Below are 25,675 nucleotides of genomic sequence, written 5' to 3'. Positions count from 1 at the left end.
CAAGAGGGACCAGTCCTTGGAGAGGGACATCATGCTTGGAAGGGTGGAGGGACAGCGCAGGAGAGGAAGACCTTGGATAAGATGGATTGACTCAGTGACTGGGGTAATGGGGGTGGTTGTGTTGGAGATGATGAGGTTAGCTCAGGAAGAGCAGGGTTCAGAGCTGTTGTATGGTCACTATGAGTTGCAGGAAACTCAATGGCACATAACAACAACACTAGTTAGTTAGTATGTGATAAATAGAAATAAAATACTTAAAATATGTTTTTGGTTTCGGATTTCAGAGTGGCCCAAACCCAGTGACTGTTCAACTGATTTAGATTCTGACCAAATGCTGTTTCACATATGACTACCTCTGTCTCCTGCCTGTCCCAGAGAATGGAAAGCTGACAGCTCACGGCTCAAATCAAGGGACAGTGTGCAAGTCCTAGTGAAAACACCCACACCTCTAACTTGTACAGCTGTGTTTGTTCTGTGTGAAATGGGCCAAATTATATCAGCTGGAGTTAGTTTTTAGGGGATATCAGAAATATCCCAATGCAACGTAAATAATACCATTTGTAATAGTTTGCTTGGCTCCACAATTGGCACTCTTGGTACCAGCAACCAGGAAGTTAAAAAATGAATTGCATTGGGAAAGTCTACTGTCAGGGACCATTCCAGAGTACTGAAGAGCAACAATGCCAATCTGCAGTCTAAGGTGTGCCTGATCCAGGCCATGGTCTTCACAATTACTTGCTATGCTCAGAAAGCTGGACAATGACTAGGGATGATAGAGAATTGATGCCTTTGAACTGTGGTGTTGGAGAAGAGTGTCGAATATATACAAACAGGTTCATCCTGGAAAGGGTGTAGCCAGGCTGTTTCTTGGAGGCAAGGATTCTGAAGCTTTGACATACTTTGGTCATATTGCAAGGAGGAACCAATCAGTCTTTGGAGAGGGACGTCATGCTTGGGAGGGTTGAGGGACAATGCAGGAGAGGAAGACCCTCTATGAGGTGGTTGGGGTAAGTGGGGTAGGTGTGTCAGAGACGCTGAGATTGTCACAGGATAAAGCAGGCTTTAGGGTTGTTGTACAAAGGGTTGCTATGAGTTGCAGGTGACTTGATGGCACATTACAACAAAAACAACAGGAATTTTATTTTATACTGGTTTACACACAAAGTTCATATGCATTGTTTTTCACACTAGACCTTTCCCCTTTCCTTTACCGATTACTTTACCAATCCCTCCCATCTACCCATCAAATTGTGTGGCCCTATGTTTAAGCACTCCCCTCCCGTCCTTGGATCCTCACACACACTCTGCAATAATGGTCCTATACAGTTTTTGTCTTTATGGGATTGCGTTATTTCACTTAGCATAATGCTCTCCAGTCCCTCCCACATTAGGTAGTAATTTACAGAATCATTCCTCCTGCCTACTGCGTAGTATTCCATTGTGTGAATGTACCATAATTTCTCAATCCATTCTGTTGTTGTTGGGCATTTGGGCTGTTTCCATGTTCTTGCTTTGTTAAATAACATTGCTATGAAAATTGGTGCACAAGCCTCTGTGCCTCAGTTCTTATTTTCTCAGGGTATATTTCAAGCAGTAGAATAGTTGGGTCATATGGAATTTCTATGTTCAGCTTTTTTGAGACCTGACCTAGTTTTGACTGCCCATCTTGAGCTTCTCCAATAATTTCTTCCACAAATGTAGTCAGTCTGATTGCTGTGCAGCCCATCAGGTTAGATCCAAGTGTGAACTTGCCATCTTTATCTTTCAGAAAAGATATTTGCAGTGAATAAACTATTGTAAATACAAAATTCAATTATTCTATTTCCAGCCTCATTTCTGTCACCCGGCCCATATTTCCCATGTGCTATTTTATTCCTTCTCCACTGTTTCCCACTTTTGCATTCCAGTCACCAATCATCATTAATATAGCTTGATTGCATGTTCAGTCAATTCTGGAATGCAAGATTTGGTAAAAATATCAATTTCTTCCTCTTTGGCTCTAGGTGTAGGAGAATTTATTTGACCAATAGTTGTGTTAATGGGACTTCCTTGTATGTGTATAGATGTTATCCTATCACTCAGAACATCATATTTCATGACAGAACTTGAAATTGACTTTTTGACTGTGAATGCAACACCATTCTTCTCTTTTTGATTCCCAACATGTGATTATCTGATTCAAAGTGGTCAACGCTGCTCCATCTCACCTCACTAATGCCTAGTATGTTGATGTTCATGTGTTCTATTTAATTTTTAACAATTTCCAGTTTTTCAACATTCAAGCTACATACATTCCATGTTCCAATTATTAAAGGATGTTTGTATTATTGTTTTATTTTTGCGGTGACTGCTGCAATGGGCTCTCGTGTGACAGGAAGTGTGAGGATGGCATGGGATAGAACAGGGTTCAGATCTTTTGTTCATAGGGTTGCTATGAGTCATACTCTACTTGATGGCAACTAACAACCGCATCCTTATTCACTGTCGTGCTCCAGCAAATGATTGAAAAGATCATGGTCTGAATCAGGTGCACCTTAGTTTTTTTCCCAGTGCGATGTGTTTTTGATCTCCTGACTGCTGGTGCCAGTAATATTGATTGTGGATCTAAGTATGAGTATTATTTGTTTGAAAGGTGGTGGGCAGTCCCTTCCTGTGTGTCAGTCTCTGAAAACCCACTTGAGGGTCAACTCTGAGTGGGTTCCAACTTGACAGTACAATGACAAAAGTCAAGGGTGGTGAAGGTTCTTGGATCTTTAAGTCTGGAAAATATTGTGATTTTGAGTTTTGATCTACACTCATCTCCCACTCTTCCAGGATCTATTGTCATCTTTTTCTTTCTTTTTTTTAGAATGGTCAGTGGAGGTCAGAATCACCTAGTTTTCTCTGGTCTCAGGGCTGTGGAAGTTGAAGTTCCTGTGAACCGTTTGCCCTCTGGATCGTTGTTTCAGCACATCTTTGTTTTCCTTTTCGCTTCTTCTGGATGGAGTGAGATCAATAGCTGCATCCAAGCTTTTAAGTCTTTTTAAAACACTACTTTTAAAAACTGCTCAGAATATTTAAGGCCTTATAAAATGCTTCTTTAAAGAACTGCCTGATTCTTCAGGATGGCAGACCGGTGCCCTTGCCAGTCCTGCCTTAAAGCAAAATCTCTCCACGATTAGTACCTTGAAGGAAAAATTGGTGGTTCATGCATAAGATTGCAAATCACCGGGGACCTGCAAGGCCAAGACCAGATATTGGAGGAGGTTGACCTGCCTAGATTTTCATCATTATCATTATTCTATTATTTCTCCCTGAAAAAATGTTTTTTTTAAAATTTTTATTCTTATTTATTTACAAATTTTGAATACATTGTTTTTCTCAAAAGATCCTTTCCATTTCCTTCATTCCTCTCACCCATCAAATTGTGCAACCCTGTGATTAACATCCTCACCCTCCTATTTCTAACCCCCCTTGGATCCTCATTCTCATTCTACAATAATGGTTTTATACACTATTTGTCCATGTGGGACTAAGTTAGTTCACTCAGCATAATGCTCTTCAAGCCCTCCTGTGTTAGGTAGTAATTTACAAAATCATTGCTCCTGCGTGCTGTGTAGTATTCCATTGCATGAATGTACTGCCTCTTCTCAATCCATTCGTTTGTGGTTGGACATCTGGGCCGTTTCCATGTTCTTGTTATGGTGAATAATGCTGCTATAAACACTGGTGTACAAGTTTCTGTTTGAGCCTCTGTTCTCATTTTCTTGGAATATATTCCAAACAATAAAATAGCTAGGTCATGTGGAATTTCTATGTTCAGCTTTTTGAGGAAGCACCAAATTGCCTTCCAGAGTGGTTGTACCATTTTACAATCTCACCAACAATGTGAAAGAGTTCCTATCTCACCAAATTCTCTCCAACATTTATTACTTGTCCTGTTAAACTTTGCCACTGCTACTGGAGTGAGATGGTATTTCATTGTGGCTTTGATTTGCACATTTCTTATTGCCAATGATTTGGAGCATTTCTTCATATGTCTGTTGGCCATTTAGATTTCTTCCTCTGTCAAAATTCTTTCCATGTCTTTTGCCCATTTTGTAATTGGGTTATCAGTCTTTTTCTTGTGGAGACCCAGGAGTATTGCATAAACTTTTGTTATGAGACTCTTGTCTGAAATGGTATTGCCAAATGCTTTTCCCAGTCAGTAGGTTTTCTTTTCACCCTGTTAGAAAAAGGTTTTGATGAACACCGGGATTTAATCTTTAGAAGGTCCTATTCATCAATTTTATCCTCTTCAGATTGTACATTTTTGGCTGTATTTGGCAGTCTCTTTATACTGTATACTAGGGCTTCTAAGCTTGATCCTAGTTTGTCTTTTATGAACTTTCTGGTTTGGGACTTTACTCCCAAGTCTCTTACCCACCTTGACATGATTTTTGTGTTTGGTGTGATATGTGGATCCTATTTCAGCTTTCTGCAGGTAGCAGTCCAATTTTGCCAGTACCATTTGTTGAAGAGGTTGTCATTTTCCCATTTGATAGTTTTTATTTCCTTGTCAAATATCAGTTGACCATAGATAGCTGGGTCTGTTTCTGGGTTCTCAATTCTGTTCCACTGATCTGTGTGTCTCCCATTGTACCAGTACCATGCTGTTTTGGTTACAGCTGTGTGTAGGTTTGAGGTCAGGGAGTGTTATACCTCCTACTTCATTTTTGTTTCTCAGAAGTGTTTTCTTCTTAAGGGTCTCTTGTCTCTCCAAATAAACTTGACAATTTCCCTTTCAGTCTCCTTCAAAAATAAATTTTGTATCTGTATTGAGATTGCATTTAATATCTAGATTGCTTTTGGTAGGATTGTCATTTTCACAATATTGAGTCTTCCTATCCATGAACAGGGCACATTTTCACATTTCTTTAGGTCTTTTATTGTTTCTTGCAGAAATGTTCTGTAGTTTTCTTTGTTAGGTCTTTTATATCTCTAGTTTGGTTCGCTCCCAGGTATCTCAATTTGTGATTGGCTATTGTAAATGGTATTGCTTTCTTGGTTTCCTTCTCTGAGTTCTCTTTGTTACTGTAATGGAATCTCTCTGATTTTTGGATATTGATCTTATATCCTGCTACTCTTCTAAATTGGCCTAGTAGCTCTAAAAGTTTTTTTGTTGTGTCTTTGGGGTTTTTCTATGTGTACTACTATATCATCAGCATATGGCAGTATTTTAACCATCTCTTTGCTGATCTGTATGTCTCTTGTTTCCTTCTTTTATCATATTGCTCTAGCAAGAACTTCCTGTATAATACTGAATGGAAGTGGTGACAGTGGACATCCTTCTCTGGTCCCTGTTCTCAAGGAAAATGCTTTTAGTCTTTCTCCATTGAGAGTGATATTGCTCTTGGTATTATTTGATTGCTGTTGTTAGCTGTTGGTTATTGTGGTTGTTAGGTGCCATCAAGTTAAGTGTGACTCATAGAGACCCTATGATCAACCAGTCTGACCCTGTCCTGTCCTGTTCCATCCTCAACATCTCTGACACACTTGAGACTGTTGCTGTAGTCATTGCGTCAACCCATCTGGTTGAGGGTCTTCCTTTACTTTACAGTTCCTCCATTTTCCCAAGCAAGATTTCCCCTTCCAAGGAATAATATTTAGCAACATGCCCAAAGTATGTGAGATGAAATTTCATAATCTTTACCTCTAAGGCACTCTCATTTGAGGGAGTCTGTTCCAACACAAGAAGCTCTGGTGATGCAATGTTTAAACACTTGGATGTTAACCAAAATGTTAACGGACAGGTCAAACTACCAACTGTGCCATGGAAGAAAGATGTGGCAGTCTGATTTCATAAAGCTTTACAGCTCTGGAATCCTTATGGAACTTCTGTTTTGTTTTTTTTTAAATTTTGTGTGCGTGTACCGTCAAATCAGATCTGACTGGTACAGGAGGATATTGCGCCTCCTTCTCCGGCAGAGCGTCTGGTGGATTTGAACTGTGTTCCTCTGGGATTGCACTGCAGCTTCTTACCACTAGGCCACCAGAGCTCCCCCTTATGGAACTTCTGACACTGTCTTACAGGTTTGCTATGAGAAAGTACAACTGGAGGCAAGGATAGTGAAGCTTTCTCTCACATATTTTAGACATATTATTGTTTTGTTGTTGTTGTTAGGTGCTGTCAAGTCAAGCACGACTCGTAGCGACCCTATAAACAAAAGATCTGAACCCTATTCTACCCTGCCCCATCTTTACAGTTCCTGACTAACAAGAGCCCATTGCAGAAGTCACTGCATCAATCCACCTGACTGAGGGTCTATCTCTCCTTCGCTGGCTCTCCACCCTTCTGGGTATCATGTCCTTCTCCAAGGAATAGCCCTTTCTAGCAACATGCCCCAAATATATAATTTTTGCCTCCAAAGAGCACCCTAGCTGCATTATCTGTAAGTTGTATCTGTTTGTTCTCTTGGCCATCCAAATGCTCTTCTCTAGCACCACAGCTTAAAGGCATCCATTCTTTTTCTATCATCCTTATTCAATGTCCAGGTCTCAGATGCATAGCTAGTAATCGGAAAGACTATGGCTTGAAGCAGATGCATCTTAATCTTTCAACTGACATCACTACTCCTCAATAATTTGGAAAGGTCCCTAACTGCAGATTTCCCCAGTGCAATGTGTCTCCTTATTTCCTGACTGTTAATTGTGGATCCAAGCAAGATGGAGCTGTTGACAGTTTCAATCCCCTTTTCATCCATTATGACACTGCCTATCAGTCAAGTGGTAAGAATCTTTGTCTTCCTGACATTGAGATGCAATCCATATGGAAGCTGGCATTCCTTGAATCAGATAATAATATGGTCTACTATGCAGAGAATTTGAAACAGAGGAATAATGGTTTTGCATTCATAGTAAAAAAGCAAACGTCAAGTTCTATCCTGAAAGACAATGTTGTGAGTGATAGAATGATATCCACATGAATACAAGGAAGACCTGTTAACACTATTATTATTCAAGTATATGATCCTACATCTACAGCCAAAGAGGGAGAAATTGAGAATTTTGACCAAATTTTGCAGTCTGAAATTGATCAAACTTGTAATCAGGATGCATTAATGATAATGGGTGACTGGAATGCAAAAGTAGGAAACAGTGAAGTGGGAATAGTAGTTGAAAAATATGGGCTTGGTGATAGAAATCAAACTGGAAATAGAATGGCTGAATTCTGTATTTACAATGATTTATTCATTGCAAATAACTTTTCTAAAAGACACATAAGAAGACTTTTACACGTGAATTTCACCCGATGGGCTGCATCGGAATAAAATTGACTACATTTGTGAAAGAAATCATTGCAGAAGCTCAGTATCAGCAGTCCAAACCAGGCCAGGAGCAGACTGTGGGTCAGGTCATCAATTACTTATATGCAGGTTTAAAGTGAGGGCATATTATTACTAGGAGCTATTCTTTGGAAAGGTGGAATGTCAGAGAGAGAAGATCCTCAATGAGATGGACTGACACAGCACTGAGCTCGTGTGTCACAGGTGATAAGGACGGCACAGGATAGGACAGGGCTCCGATCTCTGTACCGAGGGTCGCCATGGGTAGAATTCAACTCGATGGCACCTAACAACAGCACGAGTCAGAATCGACTTAGCAGCAATGCTATTCTGGATTCCAATTTTGCTTTCTTGATAGCACGGTTAGTTGTGGAGTGTGTTTCTGTGCAATATAAAGTTTCAGGAATGTGTGAATGCGACCTGAAATGCCTGTTCTGATTGTTGCTGCTGCCGTGTGCTCATTTGGGTGCATCTTGGTGCTTGTTCATGTCGGGTTTTCCTCTGGGATGTCTTAGTTTCTTTACGATGCTGTAACACAAATACCTTAAGTGGTTATCTTCAAGAACAGAAATGTGTTTTCTCGTAGTTCTGACGTAGCCCAAACCAAAGTGTGGGCTGTGGAGATTCTCTTCCGGTTGGTAGCCTTAGACACTCCTTGAATCACTGGCATTCCTTGGCTTGTAGACAATCTCATAAGTAGTTTGTCTCTTCCCGCCCTGTATGCATGTTTTTGTACCTAATCCACTTTTTAAAAAAAAAATAAGTCTAAAGTGGTTAGGTTTGAAATTCAGCCTTCACTGGTACAATATCATTAACATAACAGAAAACTTTCTTTCTAGACAGGACTATATCCACAGGTACAAGGTCTTTCAACACATTTGTCAGGATGAAATGAAATCTGTGATGTGGAAACAATTGATTGGAAAATTCTAGATTATCATCCAAAACTCATTGCAAGCAAAACTTTCCCAAGAAACCCTCCAGGTTCCTCCTGGGCTGAGCCCATGGGTCTAGCGTGGTACCCAGTGGCTTTTAATGGTGTTTCAAGCTTTCTTCTCTGCTCTCTTCTCTTGTCTGTCTACTTCTACTAGAACATGGTAATTGGACTGCTTGTTTCTTAAGTGCAGGGACTAAACTATGTTCAGCTCTGTGTCCAGGGCCCTGAACAAGCCTGGGCTCAAGGAGGCAAAGATGAATTACTTGTCAATTGAAGGAACCATTTGAGAGCATTTGTTAGTGAATAATGGTCACAGAAAGATGGTCTCAGAAACCCAAAAGGAACCTGTTTACAGAAATTCTCTATTTTTTTCCCAGCAGCTTATCTCTGCTTGACTTCACATCCTTTTTCTTGAAACAGGGAACTGAAAAGTGTAGTCAGTATCACACTATGTCAGAAGGGATTATAGAAAGCAAACAAAGGCTGTTTTCTACTTTGTAGTGGTTGAGAGCAAAGCGGTTGTAAATGGCTGAGGACTTCCTGTGCTGAGTTTTTTTCCAAGAGACTTCTTTTTTAATTCACAGATTAAGCCAAAAGCAATTGTACCAGAAGTTCCCTTTAGGGGGAATTTGGGTGAGATGAAAAACTATGTTAAGATAGATGGTGAAGAGATTGAGATTGTTAACAGCTTCAGTTTGCTTTCCTTTACAAACAACACTCTTGGTACCAGCAGCCAAGAAATCAAAAAACAAATTGCATTGAGAAAGTCTGAAGTCAGGGACCGCTCCAAAGTATTGAAGAACAATGATTTCAGTTTCGAAACTATGGTACACCTGATCCAAGCCATAGTCTTTGCAATTACTTGCTATGCATCAGAAAGCTGGACAATGGCTAGGGATGATAGAAAGAGGATAGATGCCTTTGAGCTGTGGTGCTGGAGATAAGTATTGAATATACCATGGACTGCTAGGAATACAAACTATTTTGTCCTGGAGAAGGTGAAGCCAGGCTGCTCCTTGCAGGCAAAGATTCCGAGGCTTTGTCTAGCATAATCTGAGCATGTTGCAATGCGGGACCAGTCCTTGGAAGGGTGGGAGGGATAGCGCAAGAGAGGAAGATCCTTGATGAGATGGACTGACTCAGTGACTAGGGTAATGAGGGTAGGTGTGTCAGAGACAGTAAGTTTGGCACAGGACAGAGCAGGATTCAGGGCTGTTGTACATAGGGTCACTATGAGTCGCAGGTGACTCGATGGCACATAACAACAACTGCAACAAACTATGTCTAGTCTCATGAGATTTTGAACGTGATTAAGAACTTATGAGAGGAAAAACCCTGAACTCCAAGCTGTGAGGATGTAGGATATTAAAGCTAACCTTACTTATCCAGCAATGTCTTATTTTTCTTCTTCCTTCCCTTTTCTTTCCCTCTGCCCTATGGCAGTGCATTCTCTTTCTTAACAAAGCAGGTTTGGGAAAGCCTTTTGTTGTGGTGTTATTTACCCTCTGGTGGTGACTGACCCATAGCTGACCCACCGGTGTTTTCAGTAGGAATAAATCCCAAGGGAAGAGATTGCCCATTCTTCTGTGGAGCAGAGGGTGGAGCCAAGCCATATGTCTTTAGTCAGTAGCACAGTTCCTTACTACTAAGCCATGAGAGTTCCTAGTCCTAACAAAATGCTTTTTTGCCTTAAAGTACATTTTCTTTCTGCTTGCTAGCTACTGCAAGCGAGCCTTTCCTTAATACAGTTACCTGGGGCTTATCCACTTGTGGGACCTACTTGGTTTCCCCCTGAGATTCTGAGAACTGCGTACTTTATATAGCATGTTTCAAGCTGATACAGTGACTTCAGCAAAGGGTTCAAGTGCGTTGAGGATGATGAGGATGGCATAGGCTAGGACAGGGTTCAGAACCGTTGTTCACAGCGTCTCTCTGAGTTGTATTCCACTTGATGAAAGCTAGGCAAGGCTGTTCCTTGGACAGGGACATCTTTCTTGGAAAAATGGAGGGTCAGTTAAGAAGAAGAAGACCCCAACAAGAAGGATTGACATGGTGACTTCAGCAATGGGCTCTCATGTGTCAGATATGATGAGGATGGTATAGGAAAAGGTGGGGTTAGGTCGGCCATACATAGGGTTGTTAGGAGTTGTACTTAACTCGACAGTTAAGAACATCAACAACAGTATGGTTAGTTGTTCTGAAGAGTACATTTCCCCTGGTGTATCTATGGTAAAGTGGCCGAGAGCAATTTTACTTGCAGAATGATTGCTGACAACTGACAATGGAAACTGGGATGGTCAGTAAAAACTGCTCGTTGGCACCAATTCCCTCAAGCATCATCTGAGACATGTGGCCTACCAACAACACAGTAGTGTGTTAGGCTGTGTTTTCTAGAAAAGAGATAGATAGATAGATAGATAGATAGATAGATAGATAGATAGATGATAGATAGATAGATTAGATAGATGATAGATAGATAATACATACATACATACATACATACATACATACATACATACATACATACATAATAGATAAACAGAAAGAGATAGAGATAGATAGAGACAGATAGAGATATACAGCAAGGGAGAGAGAGAAAGAGAGAGAGAGATTTATTTATTTCAAGGACATAGTTCATAGGTTTGTAGAACAACTGGGGAGGCTAATGAGTCCAAGTTGTCTCAGACTACTGGCTTTGGAAGCTGCCAGATTCAGAAGCACAACTCCAGATATTGTTGGAAAGCAGGGTCACAGATGAATTGTGCCAGATGCTGCCGGCTTCAGAGGCTGATTCATCCAATGAACCTCTTGAGAGCAGGGTTACAAATAGTTGGTCTTGGATGTTGACGAGCTCAAAGTCAGCATGCATAGTGGGCTGCTGGTTCAAGTCTGGAGACCAGGAATCAGATAGCCACACAGATTGCCCATAAATGCAAATGCATTCACTGTTCAGCTGCCACATACTGAGGACACTTCCTTTCAGTCAGATGAGGTTGTTACGTTCCGTGTAGTCAGAACTGACTCAGAGCTGACCTTCCAGAGGGTATTCAGGTCTAAGGACCTGCAAGCACACTTCAGAAACTGTCCTGAGACATTGCATCCTGTTGCCAACCTGAGCTAACTTCCCCAATAAACCCTGTAATTGTGTTTGGTTCTGTGAGGTCTGTCTAGCTATTGCAATGGATTTGGGTCCCCATAGAGCAAGAAGCAAGGAAACATTGCACGGATCAAAATCAGAAAAGGAGTGTATCAGGGATGTGTCCTGTCTCCACACCTTTTCAATCAGAACAGATCATTCAGATTCAGAAGACTGGGCTCTATAAGGAGGAATGTGGCATCAGGATTGGAAGAAGACTCATCAACAACCTATATTATGCAGATGACACAACCTTGCTTGCTGAAACTGAGGAGGACCTGAAGCACTTGTTTCAGAAGGTCAAGGACTGTAGTCTTCAGGATGGATTGCAGCTCAGCGTCAAGAAGACAAAGATTCTCACCACTGGGCCATTTGGCAGCACCATGATAGATGGAGAAGAGATTGAGGTTGTTAACAATTGCAGCTTGCCTGGCTCCATAATCAACACACTTGGCACCACAAGACAGGAAATCAAAGACTAATTGCACTGAGAAAATCTGCTGTCAGGGACCTCTTCAGAGTATTGAGAAGCGATGATGTCACTTTAGAGGCTAAGGTGTACCTGATCCAGGCCATGGTCTTCACATTTACTTACTATGCATCAGAAAGCTGGACAGTGACTAAGGATAACAGAAGAAGAGTTGATGCCTTTGAATTGTGGTGCTGCAGAAGAGTCTTGAATGTATCATGGACCACCAAGAAAAAAAAGTAGGTCTGTTATGGAGAGGGTGAAACCAAGTTTCTCTTTTGAGGCTAGGATTTTGAATCTCTTTCTCATACGTTGGACACATGGTCAGAAAGGACAGGTCCTTGGAGATGGACATCATGCTTGGAAGGGTGGAGAGACAGCAAAGGAGAGGAAAACCCCATATGAAATGGATTGATACAGTGACTGGGGCAATAGGGGTAGATGTATTGTAGTCACTGAGACTGGCTCAGAGTAGGACAGGCTTCAGAGCTGTTGTACACAGGGTCGCCATGAATCTCAGGCAACTTGATGATACATAACAGCAGCAGCAGCAACAACAACAACAAATGATGGCCAGGTGGTAAGATGCTGTGTTGCAACCCCAAGGGTATGATATTTAAATCGACCAGTTGCTCAACTGGAGAAGGATGGACAATCTTCTCCTGTGAGATTTACTACCTCTGAAAACCAACGGGAGGGTCAGCTATGGGTCAATTTGGTCTTGACAGTGTACACAACAACAATAACAACAACATCATCATGTGCGTGTAATAGTTAGACAATGCATAAGGAAGATTAAAGAAGAACTGATGTCTGTGAAACTGATACTGGGGAAGAATACTGAGTGTGTCATGGGCTGCCCAAAGAATGAACTAATTTACTGCTTGTATGCTCCTTAGAATCAAGGAGAGTTAGACTTAGTCTCACATACTTTGAGCGTGTTATCAGTAGGGACCACTTCTCTGAATAGGACATCATGCCTGGGAAATTGGAATGTTAGCAAAGGAGATAAAGACCTTCACTGAGATGGATTGACATGGTAACCACTGTAGTAGACCCAGGCACATTGGAAATGGATGCAGGATCCGGCAGATTTTGTTGTGTTGGACAAAGGGTCACTATGAGTCGGAGCTAATTTGACAGCAGGTAACAAAAGCAACAACAACAACATGAATGGGGGTCTCTTGATGGCACCAAACAACCACCATAAATAAACCATAACCAGACCCATGCTCGGGAAGTCAGTTCTCCCTCACAGCAACCCCTCCTGCAAATCTTTACAGAAGGAGACAGCCCACCTGTCTGTCTTGGAGCAGCTGGTGGATTCAAAGGGTTGGAAGTTCAAGTCCATCCAGAAGAAACTTGAAAAAAGACTCAGTGCTTGACCTCTGAAAAAAATCAGCCATGAAAATCCCAGGGTAACACACAGCTCTGTTCTGTGAACACAGAATCGCCATGAGATAGCCCTGATTCAGTGGCAACTCCCAACTACAAAAGAAATAGGTGATCTTGAGTGAACTCTGGTGGCCTCGTGGCAAGAAGCTGCCCTGCAATCCCAAGGGCATGTGGTTCGAATCCATCAGATGGTCCACTGGAGAAGGAGAAGAAATCTCCTCCTGTGCCAGTTGGATCTGATTGTTGTATACAACAAAGGGGGATTGAAAAAAAAAAAGAAGCAGGTGATCTTGACAGAAGAATCAGGTTTGCACATGGCTAGAAACCACAGAGTCATTTTGCATATTCAGGACAGTGTTAATCGCTGATCCCAGAGGTGAATAGGCAGGGATCCTGGGAGAGGGAGCATGAGAGGATGGGGCAGAGTCCACATGGGTCACTTTGTGTCAAGGCTGGGCCTTGCTATCAAATTCTGCTCCTTCCTAAAAAGCTTAGAGAACAGTGATGGCACATTCACACAGTGGAATATTACGCAGCACTGAAAAACTGTGAACTCATAAAACATGATACAACAGGAGGGAGCCTGGAGGACATTATGCTCAGTGAAATATCTGTTACAAAAGGACAAATACTGCATTGCACTGTTGTTATAAGATAGGACAGATATGGGATGTTGGGGGAGAATAGGAAATAAGTGGATAATGAAGACTGTATTGGAACAGATGAAAGGAACTGTCTGAAAGGAAAATATGATTAGGCATTCTATGTATGACAACAATCTGGAATGAGAGGTGCATTGCAAAGCAGGCAGGGGGAGGGGGTAGGGATGGGGAGCGAAGAATACGTGCAAGAATGAATGAATAAAAAAATATTAAAAGATGCTGCAGACCCCCAGCTGTGACAAGCTGAGCCTGAGAAAGCCGAGGGTGTCAGGCTGGGCTGCTTCCCTCCATTGTGCGTGGAGCGGAAGTGATCAGGCTGAGGGTGGTTCCTCTGCTGCTCTGAAGCGTGACTTGGGTTTCACTTTTGACTTCCTGAGCAGGTCTGCAAACAGAGGACACACCTAGCAACTGCTCCCCAGGTCAGCACAACTAAATACAGCTGCATCAGGCTCCAGCTTGGTAGGCTGGGGACAGTGTGGGTCCGGGTGGGTGTGTTTGATCCCCCCGCTGTCTCTTCATCTTGACCACTCTGTAAGAACAGGGTTGTCATCACCCTGTGGAGGAAGATAAAGCAAATCTCGGCGAGGTTAGGTAACAGATGCAGGGCTGCACAGTGAAGCTGTGGCTGTGTGGTATCCTAAACTAGGAAAACCTATGCTCTTGACTAAGTATGGATTTGGGGGAACTGCTCTGACTCGGGGCTGAGCCCTGGCTCTCAGCTGCCTGAGACCTGGGCAAATGGCCTCAGAAGGAGGGTCGATGCTGGTGCACAGATGCTGAGACTTCGGAGGAGGAGGAAGTGGTAGGAGGGGAAGGGTGTGAGGCCGGCCCAGGAAACTGCTGCTGAGGCCTGAGGGGACCAGGACTTCAGAGGTGCAAGGAACCCAGAGGCTGTTCCCCTCTCCCTGTCTCTGAGAACCTTCCAGTGTTTAGTTTTGGGGGAAACTGAGGCCCTGAGAGGGCCGTGAGGCCCAGAGTGCTTTGTCCGTATGTGGCGAGACAGGGAGGTGGCAGCAGTCTGACTCTTGACCCCCATTAGTCCTGAGTTCAGATCTGAGGGAGGAGGGGAGGAGAGGAGACTTCCTGGGTGTCCCCAGAGGAAGACAGCCTGGCACAAGACAGAGGAGGGCACATTGCAGACTGGGAGCCACAGCCCTACCCTGACTCTGTGATGGAGAAAGAGAAAACTGGCTGCATGTGAGTGCACAGATCCATCGAGGTGAGTGTCCAGATCTGCGTTGGCAGAATCAGAGAGAAACCTGGGTGCACACGCTGTTGCCAGTGGTCACCAGCTCTGTGGGCATGGACTTGACTTTCATGATTTACTTTAGTGAGTTTTAGATTAGGAAAGTCCCTTTTTGTTTTTCCCTCCCTTAAATCTCAGAGTCTGATAAATATTGGCCTCCACTCCGCCAACAAGTACTGTTGTTCTGCCCACGAAATGCCCCTCAAAAGAATAATCCACATGTATGCAAATACAAAACAGCACTTTATTCCAGAGAATATCCACATGTGGAGACTTTCTCCCTCCATATGAAGGTGGTGAGGTGAGGGGGAAAGCCCCGAGTTCCCCTCCACAATTGCTTTTATGGCTTTTCTGGGTGTCACTGTAGGGATGGGGAGATTGAGATCACGGTTGGTGGGTTGGGGAATCAGTCATGTGGGTCGGCTTTTGATGGGCTGGCTACTTTGCCCACCTTTACTCTTTTTGTGTCATATAGACACTAGTTAATTCTTTACTTTGCAAGGACAGATAAGGCTTTACCCGGGGCATTCGTGTTTGCCTTAAGCTAAGAATTTTTATGGTCCACTTCTGCTTCTGGTATTAATGGAGGTTTATAAAAAATGGGGTTTATGCTGTCCCCTCACTGTGTGAGCCTGGGCAGGCCACTTGCGTTCTCTGGGCCTTGGAGTCGTAAGTTGATAAACAAGAGTTAAAGTGCTCCACTCAGAAGAGCCAGCAGAGTTTCGATGATGGGGAAATGAGAGGACTGGAGGCGTGCGCTGCCCTCAGATCCACATGAGGGCTGTAGGCTCAAGTGTGGCAGAGTGGCTGGTGGGTTTGAAGCTGGAACTTAGAATTGTCAATTTTTCGGTTAGCAGCCCAACATTTAACCACTGGGTCACCAGGGCTTCTCAGACTTGGTCCTGTGAGGTCATTAACCACTACTCATCAGGAACACATTTTACCACTTCTGAAGGACATGTCTTCCCACGTTTACAGAGACTTCTTCTCAGAGACAGGGAACTCTGGTGATGTAATCCCTAGATTCCCCGGGCCTGCTGTCTAAAGGCTGCACCCCCTGGTGACTTGAACCCCCAGTGGCTGTGAGGGAGAAAGCAGTGTAGTCCCTCGTGCAATTTAGAGCTCTGGAACCCCCTGGAGGATTAGCTTTGAGTTGGTTCTGACTTGATGGCAATGAACTTCAAATTGTACTTCTGTGAGAAACTCTGTCCTGTTGTTATGTGTTGTTAAGTTGCCAGCGACTCATAGTGAGTGACCTTATGTACAATAGTTCTAAACCCTGCTTTATCCTGAGTCGACCTCACTGTCTCCAACACACCTACCCCCATTACTCCAGTCACTGAGTCAATCCATCTCATCCAGGGTCTTCCTCTCTTGCATTATTCCTCCACACGCCCAAGCATGACATTCCTCTCCAAGGACTGGTCCCTCCTTGCAACATCCCCAAAGTATGTCAGATGGAGCTTCAGAATCCTTGCCTGTCCAGGACAAACTTGTTTGTTATCTTAGCAGTCCATGGTATATTCAATACTCTTCTCCGGCACCACAGCTCAAAGGCATCTATTCTCTGTCCTGTTACATGTAAGAAATGTGGGTCCAATGGGGAAAAGTGGGTGCCCAGTAGTGACCATGCAGTTGGACCAGGTCAGGTGCCATCTAGACTCACTCCAGGGCCCTCATTCCTCCCACCCACAGTCTGTATAGGAATTACTTTCATTCCAACTCAAAACCAGAAAATATCACATCAATTGTCATAGATATATAGATTATCGCTTCTGCAGGAAAGAACCATATCCAGCTTCAACATCCAACACTGAGACAAGGGTCAGGTTAGACCAGCAGTGGCAGAGAAAGACAGGAAAGGGCGAGGTCCTGGGGAGAGATTTCATTAGAAATGTTAGATGATGTCTAAAGTCTTCCCTATTCCTCCAGCCTGCTGTCGTTAGGTGCCATTGAGTTGAGTATGACTCATAGTGACTCTGTGCACAACAGATCTGAACTCTGTCCCGTCCTGTGCCATCTTCATGCTTCCTGATACACAAGAACCCATTGTGGTAGGAACAGCTTCAATCTATCACATTGAGGGGCTTCCTCTCCTTCGCCGAACCTCCACCCTTCCCAGCATCATGTCCTTCTCCAAGGAATAGTGCCTCCTAGCAGCTCCAGGCTGTAGAAAAGAGTTTTGGGGGTTTTTTTGTGTTTTTTTTTTAAAACCCTTTTGGTCAAAAGTAAAATGGGATATTTATATTTCTTTAAGCAAAATTAAATCAGAATTTAACAGATGCCAGTCCTTGGGCTCCTTATCTGGTTAATAACTATGAGTCATTAAGGAAATAATTTCTCTGATCAAGAAGGAAATTTTAAGAGAGCTCTGGTAGCCTAGTGGCAAGAAGCTGCACTGCAACCCTGAAGGCTCACGGTTTGAATCCACCAGATACTTCGCTGGAGAAGGAGGGACAATCTCCTCCTGTTCTAGTCAGATCCAATTTGACAGTACACAACAAGGAAAAGAAAATGTGAAAAAAAAAAATAAAAGTGAAGGGGGGGTGGAAAGAAGTAAATAAAAGAAGGAATTTTGACACAGATGTGTTAGTGTAAAACGGCCTTCAAATGTTCTTTTAAGATTGTTGTTAGGTGTTGTTGAGTCACTGCCAATTTAGAGGGACCCTTTGCACAACAGAAGAAAATGCTGTTCAGTTCTGGACCCTCCTCAGAACGCTCTGCTGGAGCCCATTGTTACAGGCGCTAGGTTAATCCAGCTCATTGGGAATTAGCATCTTTTTTGTGGACCTTACACTTTCCCAAGCATGATGTCCTTCACCAGGGGGCCAATCCCTTCTGATTACAAATATGAAGTAAGTGAGATGAAGTCTGGCCATACCAGCTTCTGGGGAGCATTCTAGCTGGCCGTCTCCCAAGGTAGATTCCTTCCTTCTGGCTCTCTGCAATGTTCTTCTTCCATCTTCATATTTATTGTTAGAGTCACTATGTCAATCCGTCTTGTTGAATGTCTTCCCTTTATTGGACACCCCCACTTTCCCAGCATGATGTATTTTTTTCCTAAGGAATGGCTCTCTCCTAACAACATGCCCAAGTTTTGCCTCTCTAAAGAGCACCCGGGTCACACGGCTTCCAAGATTTATTGTCTGTTCTTTTGCAGGTTCGTCAATGCTCTTCTCCAACACCACACTCAAAGGCTTCGATTCTTCTGTCATCCTTATTCATTGACCAGCTTTATATATGAAAAGACGTGTATAAGGTGAATAAAGATAACCTGGCTTGGGTCAGGTATGCCTTAGCTCTTAAAGTAACGGCTTTGCTTTTAAACACTGTATAGTAAGATTTACCCAATGCACTGTGTGATTTCTTTATTACTATTTCCAATGGTATTGGTTGTAGAGTCAAGCAAATCCTTGAAAACATCAATCTTTTTTATTTTACTATGGTGTTTCTTATTGATCCAGATCTGAGGAGTTTCGGATTTTGGGTTTGTTTTTGTTTGCTTGTTTGTTTTACACTGAGGTGGAGAGCTCTCGTGGTGCAGTCTGTAGGGAGGTGTGATATTAACCCAACAGTGGTGCCTCTCTGGCAGTTCGAATCCACCAGCATCTCTGGGGGACAAATATCAGCAATCTCCTCCTGTACAATTTACTGTCTCCACAACTCCCCCGGAGAATCATCGATGAGTTGGTTATGACTTGACAGCACTGAGTTTAAATTTGAGTTTTCAAGGTGAAGCGTAATCCATCTTGAAAGCCATTGTTTTTGATCTTTGTCAGTAAGTGCTTCAAGTTGTCTTCACTTTCAGTGAGCAAGATGGTGTCATCTGTGTATAGCAGGTTATTGATTAGTCTCCCTTCAATCCTGAAGTACCTTTTCTTCCTGTAGTCCAGCTTCTTAGATTATTTTTTCAGCATATAGATTGAACAAGTATGACTTAAAGATAGAACCCTTTCCTGATTTTAAACCACATGGTATTCCTGGTTTTGTTCAAATGACTGCATTCTTGAGCACAATTTAATGTTGTGGACTTCTCATTCTTTTGCCATTTTATCCAAAATTTATTGTGATCCACACAGTCAAATGCCCTTGAAAAGTCAATAACACAGAGGGAAACATTTTTCAGATATTCTCTGTTTTCAGTCGATTCCATCTGATGTCAGCAAAGATGTTTCTCAAGTCATGTCCTCTTCTGAATCTAGCTTAAATTTCTGGCAGTTCTGTGGTACCAGAGACTGTTTTTATGTTATTTTTAATAACAAGATTTTACTTGTGCATGATATTAATGACTTGATGGCACATAACAACAACAACAACATGATATTAATGATATGAAGTCTATTCCTTGATTTGGAATAGGCATAAATATGAATCTTTGAAAGCAAGTTGGCCAGGTAATTGTGTTCCAAACTTCTTGGCATAGACAGGAACTGTAACCATTCTTGAAACGTCTTGATTAATATTCTACTGGTTTCTAGAGTTGGATTTTTTTTGTTTGTTTTGTTGTTGTTGATGTTCTTAATGAAACTTGGATGCTTTTGTCAGTCCCAGTATTCCCTGAATCTACATCCAGTGATACGATATTTTGAAATGGCTGAAGATTGACCAGTTCTTTTTGATTCCATGACTCTGGGTCTTACTTCCATCTTTCTGCATCATTCAGTATTTTGCCTATGAAAATACCTTATTGTCATTGAGTCAGAACTGAATCATAGCTGACCCTCTGGTGGTTTTTCAGAGCCTGTAAATCCCGTGGGAGGAAAAGGAAAGAAAAGAAAAGAGGAGAGGAGAGGAGGGGAGGGGAGGGGAGGGAAGGGAAGGGAAGGGAGGAGAGGAGAGGAGAGGAGAAGAGAAGAGAAAAGAGAAGAGAATGCCTCTCCTTGCCCAGGACTTGCTGACTTGCCTTGGCAAGGAACTGGAATGAGGGTGACTAACGTTAGACAGCACCTGTCTGTGCCTAATAAACATTGTGGGTACCCTCTGTTCTGTGTCTACATCTGTTACATCCCAGAGGTGATCTCCAGAGACCTAGCCCTCTCTGGCCTCTGCTGCCACAGCTGGCTCTCATTTGAACTCATACGTCATTTTCTCTTCCCCAAGGGTCAAGCATAGCCTCCTTTCACCGTGGAAAATACCGGATAATGAACTTGGAAGAAAAACTCAAAGAGACCGATGATACCATGGCCCCAGGAGATGATGAAAGCAGCCCAGGTAGTTCTTCTTTCTCTTCTCAGACGTGGAATTGAGGGTGGGAATGCCAAAGCTCAATTGGCCTACAGAGGAATCTCCAGTCTAGAAGAGATTGTATGTGTAGGACCCCAAGTTGCTGAGTAACTGACTTCTTACAGGACTTCTCTTCCTCACCTCTCCTAAGGGTGGCCTGGATAAGGGGCTCACTTTCGCCCTATTCCTCCTTACTCCGTTAGATACTTTAGACTTGACCTAAGGACAGCCCACAAGAAAGTGAGAAGGAGGAGACAGAAATTGACTTTAAGGTGAGGAGATAAACTAGCAACCCAGCATGGCTCCTGCTCTTACCTGGTCCTCTCTTCTGGTCAGAGAAACTTCCATTCCTACTCTTGACTGACCATGGTCTTTACAGAGGTCACCTCTGTCCTGAGACCAGCCTCTCCACATGGGTTCATAGCACCAGTGAGGAGCTAGCAGTCCCACTCTCTGGCCTTGCCCCGTTACATGCATGTGAATTACCGCCCCTTATAGAACTTCACCTGTGAGGGATAAGCATTCCCTGTGTTGTTACAAATATCAAATGTAATGTGTGCGTAGCGTGACCCAGAGTACTGCCTCACACACAGTAGGTCTTCACTAAGTGTCAATTCTCTTCCCCTCGACCTGGAACCTCTTATTGCAGCAGGGAACCAGCTGTCTCTGTCCAAACAAATTCACAGTGGCTGTGTTAGGGGACTTGCCCTGTGCTTCTGATGGTAAGTACTTGTTCCCAAGGTGGAACCTATTAGGTTCCCATTAGGTGAACCTAATGATCTCTAATTCCTCCACCCACAACCCCACTTCTATGGAGACCTGGCTCTTAGTTATTTCTCCTTAACCTCACCTCTCCATTAAACAAATGCATCCATGGCCGCGAGTTCCCTCCCTCTGAGCCCTGATTGTCTCTCTTCCTTCAGTGAAACCACAAACAGCCTCGCCTCAAATCAACACTAGGTTTCCTAACTCCTCACTGAGCTGACCCGGCAACCAAATCAGATCGCTCAGGAACCAGCCTTGAGAGCAAACGGTGCTTCACTCGGTTATGTTAAAGAATAAGGGAGGGGAGGAAAGATAGGGGCCAGGGGCTCCCTGGAAGGCCTAGGGATGCTAGGGGGTCAATGCTGGTTAATTTCTAACAATAAATAGCGTGACTGACTGCTAACTGAATGATTGATGGTACTAATGAGTCTGCTCAGATGGACCTTGGAAAAGTCTGGCAGTTGATTTCCTAAAAAAACCCAGCCATTGGGAGACCTACCAAGCACGGTTCTACTTTACTGCACATGAAGCTATCACCAGCACGAATTGACATTGATTTGATGACAACTCACTTTTTTCCTGGTGGAAACCACATCCTTTCTTGTTAGATAACCAAACAAACTCACTTCTGTTCAATAAGTCCTGACCCACAGTGGCCCTTAGGACAGAGCAGAACAGTCCCATAGGGTTTCCAAGGCTCGAATCCTTATAAGAGTTGACTGCCTTGTTCTTTTTCAGAGTGGCTGGGAGATTTGAACTACTGACCTCTGTGTTAGCAGGCTAGTGCATCATTTACTGTGCCACCAGGGCTCCTTTGTCAAAACAAGGCTGGTTTAAAGATTGTGGGCCATTTGAGTTCCCAGGTGCCCTTGGGGAGCACTATCCCTGATTGCAACTGGAGGAAAAATGACAGGATCACTGGGGGTCTGCCTTCAACCCAACCTGATAACCTCCCTCCACTGCCCAGCCAGGGAACTCCAGATTTTATTTGTTTGAAAGAGGAAGAGTCCCTGACACTTGCCATCCTTCTGAGGTCACACATTATCATCAGGAGAAAATCTCCTTGTATAGGGGTGGTCCTTACTTGTGCTGTTTAGAGTGGGGTTTGAAAAGAAAACCCCCACAGAGAAATCACAGAAATGTTAAAGGCTAAGACTTCCAAGTCATCTGAATCCAGAACTTTCTGGCTCTGGACCCTCGCTTCTCTTCTCTGCATCTCACAGTCTCCTGTGGCTCAGTGCCTTGCATGTGGTCATGACCGTGGTCAGCAACATGCTTTCTAGAAGTCTCAGCACACACGCCACTCAGTGTATTATATTCTGGCCTCCAGGCCCTTACAAACTACTCCATAATCCCTAAATTCCTGAAAAATCACATTTCGTTTTGGTGACTCATTTGGACAGAAATCCTGACCTGGATTGATCTCAGCCTATTTATATTCATTGCATTATTTTACCCAACGATCAAGAGTTCATCGCAAACCAGAAGACTGTTGGTTCACACTCATCAGCTTCTCCAAGGAGAAAGATTTGACAGGGTGTTTCTGTAGAGAATTTAGCCTTGAACCTCTGAGATGACTCTTCTCTGTCCTAGCTGGCTGTCAAAAGTCAGAACTGGTTTGATTACAACAGGTTCGGTTTTTTAAATTTAGTGTGAATGTGTGTTTCACTACTCTTTTAACTAATTCAAAACTGGTGTAGTTGTAGTGGACATGGTGCTCTTAGGCTCCTGCTAGGAAGGTATTCTCATTATAAAATTGGAAAAAAAGAATCTGAAACATCTATGTTAGCTAAGAGGAGATTTACCCACCTCCCCACCCTGGCCTAAATGGTAGAGTTTTTATGTTTGGTTGGTAATTGAATAATTGGCTGTTTGAATCTTGGCAGTGAAACTTCAAAATGAAGACTTAGTGAAACTTTTCATAAAGATGACAATTCACTTCTACTCTGTAACACACGGGCTCATCACGACTTGGGATTAACTCTACAGTGGTGGTGGTGTTGTCGTTAAATGCCATCGAGCCGCTGCTCTTCATAACGACCCTATATACAACAGCTCTGAAGCCTGCCTGGTCCTGAGCCAGTCGCTGTGACTCTGACACACTGACCCGCATTGCCCTAGTTATTGTATCAATCCATTTCACATGGGGTCTTTCTCTCCTGCACTTTCCCTCCACCTTTCCAAACATGATGTCCTTCTCCAAGGACTGGTCCCTCCTGGCCACGTGCCCGAAGTATGTGAGACAGAGCTTCAAAATCCTAGCCTCTAAGGAGAAACGTGGTTTCATCCTCTCCGTGATGGATGTATTTGTTTTCTTGGTGGTCCATGGTATGTTCAGGACTCATCTGCAGCACCACAACTCAAAAACATCGATTCTTCTTCTGTCATCCTTAATCATTGTCCAGCTCTCTGACACAAAGCAACAATACAAAACAATAACAACACATTATATACTAAATAACTAATAAAAGTAATACACATAATTTCTAAATTAAAAACAGGAATGCTTATTTCAATTTATTATTTTCTTTTATTATTACTTTTTTTTGTTCTTTTGTTACACATTTTCTTTTCCCCTTTCCTTCCCCTCCCCCACCCCACCCCATGTTCCAGATTGTTGTCATACATTGTTGTTGGTGTTATGTGCCGTCGAGTCGTTTCCGACTCATAGCGACCCTTTGCACAACAGCCCTAAACCCTGCTCTATCCTGCGCCAACCGCACCGCCTCTGACACACCCATCCCAATTACCCCAGTCACCGAATCAATCCATCTCATAGAGGGTCTTCCACTCCTGCGCTGTCCCTCCACCCTCCCAAGCATGATGTCCCTCTCCAACGACCTGTCCCTCTTGGCAACATGTCCAAAGTATGTCAGACGAAGCCCCAGAATCCTTGCCTCCAAGGAGTAGCTTGGTTTAATCCTCTCCAAGATGAATCTGTTTGTTTTTCTGGCAGTCCATGGTACATTCAGTACCCTTCTCCAGCACCACAGCTCAAAAGCATCCACTCTCCTTCTGTCCTCCCTAGTCATTGTCCAACTCTCTGATGCATAACAAGCGATTGCAAATACCATGGCCTGTATCAGGCGCTCCTTAGTCTCCAGAGAGACACTGTTGCTCCTGAGTACCTTTGAGAGGTACCTAACAGCAGACTTTCCCATTGCGATACGCTTTTTGATTTCCTGACTGCTGGTACCAAGAGTGTTGACTGTGGAGCCGAGCAAATTGAAGCTGTGAACACTCTCAATCTCTTCGTCATCCATCCTGACGCTGCCAATTGGTCCAGTGGCGAGAATCTTTGTCTTCTTGACATTGAGCCTTAGTCCATACTGAAGGCTGCAGTCCTTGACCCTTCGCAGCAAGTGCATGAGGTCCTCCTCAGTTTCAGCAAGCAGGGTTGTGTCATCTGCATAACGGAGATTGTTAATAGATCTTCTACCAATCCTGATGCCACAATTCTCCTCATAGAGCCCAGCCTCTCAGATAATCTGCTCTGCATACATGTTGAAAAGGTATGGAGACAGGATGCATCCCTGGCGTACACCCTTCCCAATTTTGAACCATGCAATGTTGCCCTGCTCTGTTCTGACTACTGCCTCTTGGTCCAAGTATAGGTTTCGTATTAGCACAATTAAATGTTCTGGGATTCCCATTCTCAGAGTCAGCCACAGTTTGTTATGGTCCACACAGTCAAATGCCTTTGCATAATCAATGAAACACAGATAGACATTCTTCTGGTATTCTCTGCTTTCAGCCAAGATCCATCTAACATCAGCAACGATATCCCTAGTACTACGACCCCTTCTAAGCCCAGCCTGGACTTCTGGCAGTTCTCTGCTGATGTGCTGATGTGTTGTCATACATGTAATGCCTAATCATATATCCCTATCAGACAGTTCTTCCCTTCATCTTTTCTATTGCATTCTTTATTATCTATCCACTCTTTAACCATTCTCTCCCCAACCTCCTATGTCTGTCCTGTTTCATCACAGTGGTATTATGCAGTATTTGTCCTTCTTTGACTCAGATATTTCATTCACAGTAATGTCCTCCACGTGCCCTCATGCTGCATAATGTTTTACAAATTTATTGTTTTCCAATGCTGTGTAACATTCCATTGTGTGAATGTGCCATAGTTTTTCTATCCATTCATCTGTTAATGGACACTTGAGTTGTTTCTATCTCTTTGCCATTGAGAATAACATAGCAATAAAATGGGTGTGCATATATCTGTTTGAGATTTGGTTTCTTTCAGATATAATCCCAGGAGTAGAATTGCTGGGTCAAATGGTATTTTTATTTCCAACATTTTGAGAAAGCGCCAGACCTCCTTTCATAGTGACAGCATCATTTTACATTTCACCAGTCCATTTTCTTTTTAAAATGCTTTTCTTGATTCAGGAAACTAATATCATGATAGGCTGCAACTCGGATTTTTAAGGCATTGATATAAAATGCTTGCTACAAAGTAGTCACATGATAAACGGAATCGATAAGTAGAACATTCTCAGTTATGACATTAGGGTCACATTCATTGT

The sequence above is a fragment of the Elephantulus edwardii genome, unplaced genomic scaffold, assembly GCF_000299155.1.
Source record: "Elephantulus edwardii isolate Elephantulus edwardi_28Jun2011 unplaced genomic scaffold, EleEdw1.0 scaffold00086, whole genome shotgun sequence".
Taxonomy (NCBI): Eukaryota; Metazoa; Chordata; class Mammalia; order Macroscelidea; family Macroscelididae; genus Elephantulus; species Elephantulus edwardii.
This window is presented reverse-complemented; position numbering follows the sequence as displayed.